At 42.6% G+C, this 10,370-nt stretch overlaps 1 long non-coding RNA gene across 1 annotated transcript in view; it reads left to right on the top strand.

The window, feature by feature from the left end:
• Positions 1–9,052: 9,052 nt before the first annotated feature.
• The window catches only part of LOC122801718, a 33,279-nt gene continuing 31,961 nt past the window's right edge, over positions 9,053–10,370 (top strand). The window contains exon 1 of the long non-coding RNA XR_006364789.1: positions 9,053–9,113. This is a non-coding gene — a long non-coding RNA (uncharacterized LOC122801718). The remainder of the gene's footprint in view (positions 9,114–10,370) is intronic.

Below are 10,370 nucleotides of genomic sequence, written 5' to 3'. Positions count from 1 at the left end.
TACATTAATGCAGTTGAGGATGCCCACACAGACAGCTCACACCATGATCGTGGCTGCCCCTACCATGTCCAGAAACATTGTGCACACAGTGCTGTACTGTTGAGCTGGATGTGACTTTTACATGTTGGAACACATTGTGGGTATGAGCAGTATTGCAAGTTGCATGTTGAAAACGTGCCTGTCTGGTTCTGAATATAGTAACCAACAGCAGATGTGAATGCATGTTGCAGTACAGACATTGACAGATGAGCACCGTGTGTGGGTTTTAGTGACTCTGCTCATGAGTGTCTGGACATGTAATACCTGGTTTATAGAATGACACTGCTCCAGTGCTACCTTAAAAGGCTTTTGACAGAGCTTGCAACTGACATCATGCTGTCATGCTGTGCAGCCTATGCTGCCATGACCTCCTCATGCCTTCACTCCTGAACCTCATTTAACACACAGAGCTGGTGTGCTACACTGTCAGTAGCATGTGCACGTGCACACAGGTCATTGCCATGACAAAGCTGTGAATGTTTATGCATCTGTAAGAGCTGGCATACATGTCCGTCACATGTCCTGTTCATCAGCCACATGTCCATGTGCAGTCCTACAAACAATATCACTCTGGTGTGGGGCAGATTCCCCACCACTCTCAGACTCAACTGGGGACATTTGCTCAAAACCATGATTGTGACCAGTATCTGATGCACCAACAACATCCGACTTGAAGGCCACACTCTCCCCTCTGTCTGAGGCTATATACCATTGAGACACAAAACTGACCCCTCAGAACATGATAGCATTGACCCCAGTGCAGTGTCCTGCATGCTGTTGGCTGTACTGTCTGAATGAAGCACATCACATCCTTCTGCAGTATCAGTGGGCAGGCTTGTGGGGGAGGTGGGAAGTGGACATACTGCAAATACAGATGTGATACATGGCATATACATTGAAAAAGGGTGAATGAGGCAGGTTATTAGCAAAAAGTTCTGACAAATCACTAACTACATAGAATAGGAATGGAGATAATGACTTACCAGGGTGGCATGGCCTTGGGTGGTGTAATGTCCTTATTAGTCTGTCAGAAAACACATGATATTGGCATGTAAAACTGCACATACATGCAGATGTACTTGGCATGTCCTCCTTTGACTCCACCTCCTGTGGTAAGAGCTGCAATGTCACTGTGAAATACAAACACACATGTATACAACAAGTCAGTAGAAAGCAAGCAGACATCATCAAAGTACAGGTAAGCTAATGCATACAACACAGTCCTAGCAGTGAGACACATACATGAAGGTCTATGTCAATAGCTGGTATGAGATGGCCCTGTGCAAGTGAACAGAACATCAGTACATACAGTACTGACATAGACATCAAATGGAACCTCAGCATAACATATGTAAAGGACAGTCTTACTGGGTCTGCCATTGTCTGGGGAGGCCACCTTCAGCTGACATTGTTCCCTAGCTGTATGGTATAATGGAACATGAACAACAAATGAGCAAATATTAATCTTAACATCAGGCAGTGGCAGTTCAACTGATGTACACAACCCTATCTGTGTACAAAGACACATGCCTGAAGGTCGATGGTGGCTGGTATGTGACAGCTCTTTGCAGGTGAACAGAACATCAATACTAACAGTGCTTGCACCAGATGTAACCTCAGTATAACAAATGCAGTGACAGTCTCACTATGTCTGTCATTGTCTGGGGAGGACACCCTCTTTCATTTCATTGTTCTGCAGCTGTAAGGTATAGTGGAACATGAACAACAAATGAATAAAGAGCTCTCAACATCAGGTAGTGGCAGGTCAACTGATACACATGATCCTATCTTAACGCAGAGACACAAGTCTAAAAGCTGCTGTTGGTGTCAGGTATGTGATGGCCCTGTGAAGGTGTACAGAACATGAGTGTCACCCAAGCAGTAGTTAATAAACAGTTTTATTGGGTTTTCCCTCAGCTGAAGTATGGTGCCATTCATGTTGCTATGATGTTACTGTGAAATAAATATGAACAGAGAAATGTGTGAATGTATGTCCATGAAATTCACATGTATCATGCTGCCGTCTATGTGAACAGTGTATATACCACTCCATATCATGACATCAGTGTCTATTCCTCCCCTGGGAATATGACAGTCCTGGCAGGTGGTATGGTGTGAGGACAGGAATGTGGTAATTTCATCTGGGGATGTACAGTGACACACCACCACTGGCATTCCTGCCTCTCTCATAACAATGGAGTCTTTGCTGCATGGAGGATCATGTCAGAGTAGCAACAACGGCAGGCATCCTGAGATCGATTCTGACCACACAGCACTAACCATGTTGGTAATATCCCCCCAAACCTGTGTCCTCCAGAATGAATCGCCTGTCCTTCTTAGTAGATTCCTGCCATGTTGTTGCGGGGCTTTTTAGTATAATTTCATTCCCCTATGTGAAAAATTATCTTGTCTACTCCAAGCAGACATATGCCAAAACAAAACATGTATGTATCAGTATATATACATGTAGTAGACCTATTTTCAGATCATTGTCAGTATGGGATGGTTTAATGCTACTCATATACATTCTACCACAATTTAAAAAAAAACAATTCAGTGTATTACATGTACAGCCAGCACTTACAGTTGTACTAAACACACACATAACAACTAGTAGGTGCTGTATATGTGGGAAGAAAAAACATGCATGTGCTACACATGCTTCCTAGTCCACACCATATGATGTGTCATATAGCCAGCGCTGGGTTTTGAACCCAGGTCTGTGGGACTGTTTGCAGTCTTTTATTATGCACATTATCATTACACCACCACTTCAGTAACAGAAGCTGTGGGCGTATTCACACCTACATTCATCTGCAGTGTCCAATATCCCTACCATATCACCTACACTGACTGGGCATATGGAACAGGCATCAATACAGTAATTCACACAGAGATGCAGGCCTGTGCAATGTGTTGGGGATACATATGAGTAATATGTGACCCACACAGATATTATAGTCCAGTTTTCAGGTTATTGCTGAATCCAGGGCTGTGTTACAAGTTTCTCTGTTGCCCATACCTTACTTAGATAGAAGGAAGTTTCTCTGTTCACCTGTGAGAGAGGGGAGCTTTGAGCAGCCTATCTGTCCCTGGAGGAGTGGTTTCAGCCCAGAAGTTAGTAGTTTATTGGCCATTTGGGGCTAATTTCTATCTCTTTCACTTCCCTGCTATAAAAACTGCATTTGCGCGGTTTTGCACACCAGGCAGTGCCGGTTAGCTAGAGTTAAACTATTCTCGACTCCACGAAGTCTACTCTTCAATTTTTCCCTTAGAACTAGACAAACCTTCAACTTTAGCACTCAAACCATTCATTTCGCAGTCAAGCACTTGCTTAAAACTCATAGCAAGCACTAATTAACCCTAGCACTAGACCCCCCTATACTATCCAGAAGGACAAGGTTCTCTATTCGTCCCCACCAGCCAATCAGAAAAAACAGCTTACTCTACCTGTTCAGGCATGTCCAAAGGGCAGTTTCCGGTGTACTCTCAAGTCCAACTGGAGAATCTGGGCATTTTGAGGCAATGTTACAACTGCCTCATGTACACAGACAACCCTCTCCTCCTACCACCAAACACTAATATATGCGAGAGATGCAATTTTACAGCCAAACTGGAGGCAAAGCTCTCTCAACCCAAGACTGGAACTGACAGTCAAGAGGAGAAGGGTAATACTTGCAACACACCACCAGTCTCACATAGACCTAATAAACCAACACCGGCAAATAACACACATGAATACATGAAAACATACTCGGAGGCTGTAAATAAAAGTCTGTAAAAGCAACAGAGACCTCCAAAGCAGACATCCAAGCAACCTCCACACCCCATCACCAGCCATGAAACACATACTTCACATAATCAGTGTGCCATGCAATCACAGCCCTTAAGGCAAAATAACATACTCAACACACTAGTAATAGGCGACTCTATAGTCAGTCACACTGATGTCCCACTAACTAGGCTGGACAAGGAGAAGGTTACAGTTAGCTGCTTGTCGGGCGCCAGGATCCACCACATAACACAAGCACTCAGTTCACTCCAGAACAAGTACAACTACGACTCTGCCATTGTCCATGTTGGTGTGAATGACCTCAGATGTACCTTCATGGACTACATGAAAAGAGACGTGGAAGAGCTCTCTGATCATGTAGCCCATGCCAGTATGACCCTGACCCTGAGTAGCATCCTGCCCTCACCAAGAATGATGCCACAGTATAAAGAAAAAATGATCAACTTCAACAATTGGCTAAGTTTCTGGTGTCATTCAAAGGGGATCCAGTCTCTGTCCGCCTGGGATGACATGCTCGACAAGCCACTTTGCTTCACAAGAGATGGCTTGCACCTGTCACCCTTAGACTTTCGAATACTGGCCAAGGCTCTTGCCGCCCCCATAGTACGTTTTATAGGCAAGGCTCAAAAGACAAACCCACCACCATAAATAGCACAAGTAACCAAAAACCGAGGGTAATGCTACTCAATGCCAGAAGTCTAAACCTCAAAATGCATGCACTTGAGGCACTCCTCAGTATGGAGAACATCGACATCTGTGCAGTAACAGAAACCTGGTTTAAGACTCCTGAGAGTACCCCAGCACTACTAGACTGTAACTCATACCATACCTTTCGGCCACAGAACCAGGACCGAAACACAAAAGGCGGGAGTGTATCCATATTCATCAAGGATACCCACACCTCCAGGTTAGTGGTGCAGCACAATGCATCAGAGATCATCCATGTGCAACTAACAACGGGCAAAACTGCAATCCAAATCCTGTAATCTCTCCTTTGATAATCATATTGCCAAGGTGATTAGAAAATCCTTCTATGTGGCCCACCTAATCACAAAAGAGTTCACATCTAGAACAAAAGAAGTTATTGTGCCTCTCTACTTATCACTCATTAGACCCATCATGGAATACAATGCCCCATTTGGGATGTACTTTACAAGACACCTGCAACAGCTGGAAAGACCACAAAAGTACCTCACCAAGAGGATTACTGGCCTCAAACAGATGCTGTATGCAGCCCGACTCAGGAAACTCCAGCTGTACTCGGTTGCATACCGCTTACTCAGAGGTGATCTCTGCCTGACATACAAGGCCGTGTCCAACCCAGAATTGATGGACAAATCCTGGAGAGCCACACGCTTTAGAGATATAAACCTCACCACAACGATAAATAGAACATGCTGGAGGGATAGATTCCTGTCCCAAAGATTCCCCATGTTTTGGAACGAGATTCCAGTATACATCAGGCAGAGTCCCTCACTAACACTCTTCAAGAGAAACCTTGACGGGTGGATGGAAAACAGAAAATTTACCCCAGGGATCACTGCAGTGGCTCTGCTGAACAGTGGCGCAGGGAACTAATGGTTCTGCTGGACAGAGGCACAGGGAACTAATCTAAGGGGGTGGTGAAAGCCAACACATTCTGGCTAGGCTTATAAATGCCCTTGGGCAGATAGCCTAGTACTTACCTATGGACCTATAAATCAGCACTTCAGCACAGTAAAAACAAATTTATATCTGCATCTTAAAAGGGAATGTAACTGCAGGGAGTTGGGTACAGGCTGAGGCATCTGGATAACATTGGAGTCCCATTCAGTGGCATGGGAGCTTCCAATATAAGACTCAGCATCAGTGAACATCTGCAAACTGTACTTTATAAGTATGATTTATCGATACTCCTGTAATCCATTGCCATCTTGTAAAAGCTGCTAAGAACTAACAGAACTGCATTCCCAGTGGGATATGGTCATAGTCCTTAAATATTTACAGCCGATGGGATGATGAAAATGTGTACATACACCTGCATATGGTAGAAGGCCAAGTTGCACTCTTTATCTAAATACATGTTCGTGTGCTGATGACTTCTAAGTGTAAACTCTGTGTAATATGAGTTAAATTGTATACACAGGACAATCTGACCATCCCAGAACAATGATAGGCTCAATTTGGGAATACAGAAACACAAGCAGCTTACCCTATGATTATGTAGAGTCGGGCAAGTATACCTGACAGTAATGGCATCTCAGCACACCTAGCTATTAAGTACTGTTTGCATCATATGTAATTAGTGAGCTATATTAACACAGAATGTTTTGAAATCATGTCTGTAAACATCTGTATACATTCTTGACTCTCGGCACATTAACCAGAAGCTCGGTATAAAGTTTACAGTGCTCAGTGCAAATAACCAGTAGTGGTCAGTATACATGTAGAACACATGCCTAATGCACACCAGTAGGCTGCTATCAATCTCTTTGTGCCAATTTTAAAAGGTGATGTTACAGTCACAGGTCACGTCATTGCTACCAACAAAATGAGTGCTACCTCAATGAGCATTTATGAAAAGGTATTCTTGTGAGTGAATTTGTCTACTTTCATTGAGATGTCAAATGAAAAGAGACTGTGATGTGTCTAAGTGCCCAACTGATTGGACAAAGAAACCCTGAAGATGCTGGCTGTATATCTTCAGCATAATGCAAGGCAGTGGGCACACAACTTTGCCGAGATCAATGTGTGGAAATGGATTACCAGGGAACTTCACAGATGGGCCGGGATCTTCAGGAGTGGTGTGCACATGTGCCACTGCTGTGACCTCTGTTGAAGGGAATGGTAACAACTGCTGGAGAGGATTACCAAAGTTCACTGACAGCCTCTGGATCCTTAAAGTAAGCAATATATTTCACACCCTAACACCTTTCATCTACAGTTATCAGTTACTAAATAGATATTGTGCAGTAATGTTTTGTGTTACCGAACTATTCATGGTGTATTCAGGCAGATGTGATGATATATACAGAGGTAGTGGAAGGGAGAGCATGCAAATTTATAATGTTTTGACTGTATTTATAATGATATGATATTTCAGCTTTGTTACCATCATTGTGTGTCTTACCGCAGAATAAGATTGAACATTACACCATTAGTGGCCATATGAGTGCTCTTTCATTGGTTATCCATTGATGAGCAAGGGTTGATAAGAACAAGAACACTCATCCATCTACCTACTTAACTGAATAAACAACTTGAAACTTCAATAAGGTGTCTTTTTTCCTCCTACAAGGAGGGCATCAGAGAGAGAGAGAGAGAGAGAGTCTCCTGGATCTACTACCTAAAGTGATTTTATCTGGACTAATGCTTTATACTCTGTTTCTACTTTGCATAAATATTACTATACTCCTATGCAATGTTTATATTTGCAGGTTTGATTCATAGCACATATCCAAGTTGGGGTTTATTGACATGTTTAACATGGCACAGTTATATTATTCTATGGTATTATATTATTGACACCACAACTTGTTTGGAGGAATGAGTCTTTCAAGGGTCAGTCTGTGGCTTGGGCAACTCTGGCTTTCCTGCTGTTTCTCATAACCTACATAGATTTTTTTCTCTTTTCCAACCTTCACAGATTTGGTTTCATATCTAAGTTGTGGTATTGCTTACCTTCTTTGGGCAGTGGTCGTGTGTGTGTGTGTGTGTGTGTGTGTGTGTGTGTGTGTGTGTGTGTGTGTGTGTGTCTGTGTGTGTGTGTGTTGTGCAGATGTATGGCTTGCTGTCATTGAGGAACTTGCACACACTTCCCTGTTATTACTCCTGCAGTCCCATTGAATGTTTCAGACAATTATGTCACAGTATAGCATGTTTTTCCATTTTTTTTGGCGGGGGATACACTCAGTCAGTAGTCATATATATTTGCAAAGATTCCAGCCATCTATACCTTGTATGGACGTCCGTTCTGCACATGCCCTTGTTTCAGGCCACTGGTGTGTACAGTTTGACATCCTCCCTTATAACTATAGTATTCTTCCATGTGGGCCAATACTGTTAGGTTTAGTGTAGCTTGACACTAATCATGTATGCACATCATTGTTTTTGTTCAATAAACATCAGATATCTGTGATTATATTGATGTGTGTGCACTTGTCATGTCTGTGTAGAAATTAAATGTACCGGCTGACACTGTTCTGTAATGTTTGCATACCTCGGTTGACGCCTTTACTGATTATGGCTTACACACTTGTGAAACAACTTAATATACCATTCTCTGGCCTATGAATTTAAATCAGAGCTATTCATGTTTTGTTGTGTGTGTGTTTTTGAACAGGTCACTCTAGGTGATCTGTTGATCTGTTGGATGATGTCTCATTGCTCTGTCCTATTACACATCTACTATGCAGGGGAGTAGGAACAGGGTGTCTGACACGGTTTACTATCACAATGCCGACGTGCACTTGCACAGCTATGAAGTATTCGAACAACAGATGTTTGAATACTTCATATTTCGGCAGGTGATGTGAGCGAACGTTACCATTGCGAATGGACTGTGCATTTGTAATTCTAACGTTCACTCATGTGAGGGGATCGCGGTACAGTGCGGTTAGGGAAATACATCCCTTTCCTCACTGTAGTGCGATCTCAGAGTTGGAATATTAAGTTGGGGGGGTGTGCAGGGGGGCTTGCCTCCCTGCATAACTGTGTGTTTAGGCTGGTTAGGTAGGTAGTTACGGGACGGGTGGGAGTGCTGTGTATTGCCGAAAATGTCGCGAGCGACATTTTCGACAATACACAGCTGTTTTCGACTTTAGGTAAATTCGGAAATGTTCATTTCCGATGTATAAATTCGAAAATGCAGACACGTTTTGTTCTGATTTTCGAATTTATGATAGTAAACCATCTGACACAGCTGTGCTTTTGACAAACCGTTCACTTTCAGTTACAAAATGTCATCTGTGACTGTGATGTTGTCCGACCTATTGCTGTACTTTGATGCTTGTAGTGCTGCTGACACAGCTGTCTTGCCTATGTGTTGTTCTTACCAGTTTGGCAGACATAACAGCAAATTGTATATCGTGTTAAGGATGCATATATTGTGTGTTGTTACATCAAAAATACAGATGGGCTAATGTTCATGATATGTTCACATCCTGTGAATGTTAAATTCAGGTTATCTGGCACTGTTTTGGGTTGTCAATACAATGTGACTGATGTATGTTACTGTCTTATTACAGAGTTTGGGACCCAAGCAACAGGAGATGGATCATTCTTGATGTTCAACCTAATCAAGGTGGGATCTCTGGTCCGTAAGTATTTTCTACATGGTCCACTCATGTCATGCTGCCACCATGGTGCATTAGTAATTAGGTTTTCTTTCATTTATATGCACGTTTGGGCACATTTACACATATTGCGGTCATGCTTTTAGTTTGTACTTTGTGATGCACACTTCACAATCCGGCTCTTATGAGGCACTGTCACTTATTTGCATTACAGTACATTTTTCAGAACTGTTGATTCCAGTATAACCATTGTGTAACACAGACATTTATGATGTCAGTGTTACAGACAGGCAGCTCTGTTAGCCCTAAACTCTGCCAGTGATCTGCCTAATCTGCATACCGTGGTCCATAATGCTGACATGTATGATCCTGTTTGACCTTGTGTGTTACAGCTAGGTGCACTGCAGATTGCAGTTCACCATTGATCACATAGCTGTTATATTGATGATGCTCATATGACTACATTAACAGGTGATGGCATATGACATACACCTGCTGTCACTACTGATACTTCCCACATGTCCCACCGTGATGCCATTCTCCTGTGATGGTATGTGCATATTGACATAGTTGCCTGCTTTGCGTATCCTTTGATGCCATGCTGTCATTAACTATGTTTTTGCCATATTTGTCACAGCAGATAAGCTACAGTAAGATAGACCGTTGTGTGTCAGACACTCTAATGTTTAGTCTGCCCTTGTGACTAGTGTGCATGTTGTCCATTATTTTTGGCACTTATGCTAATGTTGTGCACCTGTGGTTAGCCTTTTTCAGTGCTATATGACATTAATGGATTCAAATGACATGTAAAATGATTTTTACATCATGTTGGTACCCTCTCATATTGTAATAGCACTTGCAATGTGTCACAATAGTGCTTAGCCTCATTTTTATGGCATGAGACCAGGGTCTTGTGCCTTCAGCTTATTTTGTGTAATGTGTACACCTTTGGAGTCTGTATCAACTGTTTACATTTTGCTCCTGTGCTCATTCTGCACAGCATGCTGCAGCAGTTTGTATGGCTTTAAATTTGTAGCCCCCAAACAACAGCCTTAACAGCCCCCTGTCCCCCATATAACTGTATTTTACTCCCCTTTTGGTATACATGTGTACACCCAACTACCTTTTTGCCAGTGAAACACCTTAACTTTTACAATTTAGCCTTTTTTGTGAGTGTGCATGACAGTACATATGGTTATGAGATGGTCAACATCGATTTTTGTGTGTAGTTAGGCTACATGCAGTTTTCCTGTTTTCTTGTTGTA

The sequence above is a fragment of the Protopterus annectens genome, chromosome 5.part0, assembly GCF_019279795.1.
Source record: "Protopterus annectens isolate FY-2018-M chromosome 5.part0, PAN1.0, whole genome shotgun sequence".
Classification (NCBI taxonomy): Eukaryota; Metazoa; Chordata; order Ceratodontiformes; family Protopteridae; genus Protopterus; species Protopterus annectens.
The sequence above is the reverse complement of the archived record's forward strand: the minus strand, read 5'-3'. Positions and strand labels throughout refer to the sequence as shown.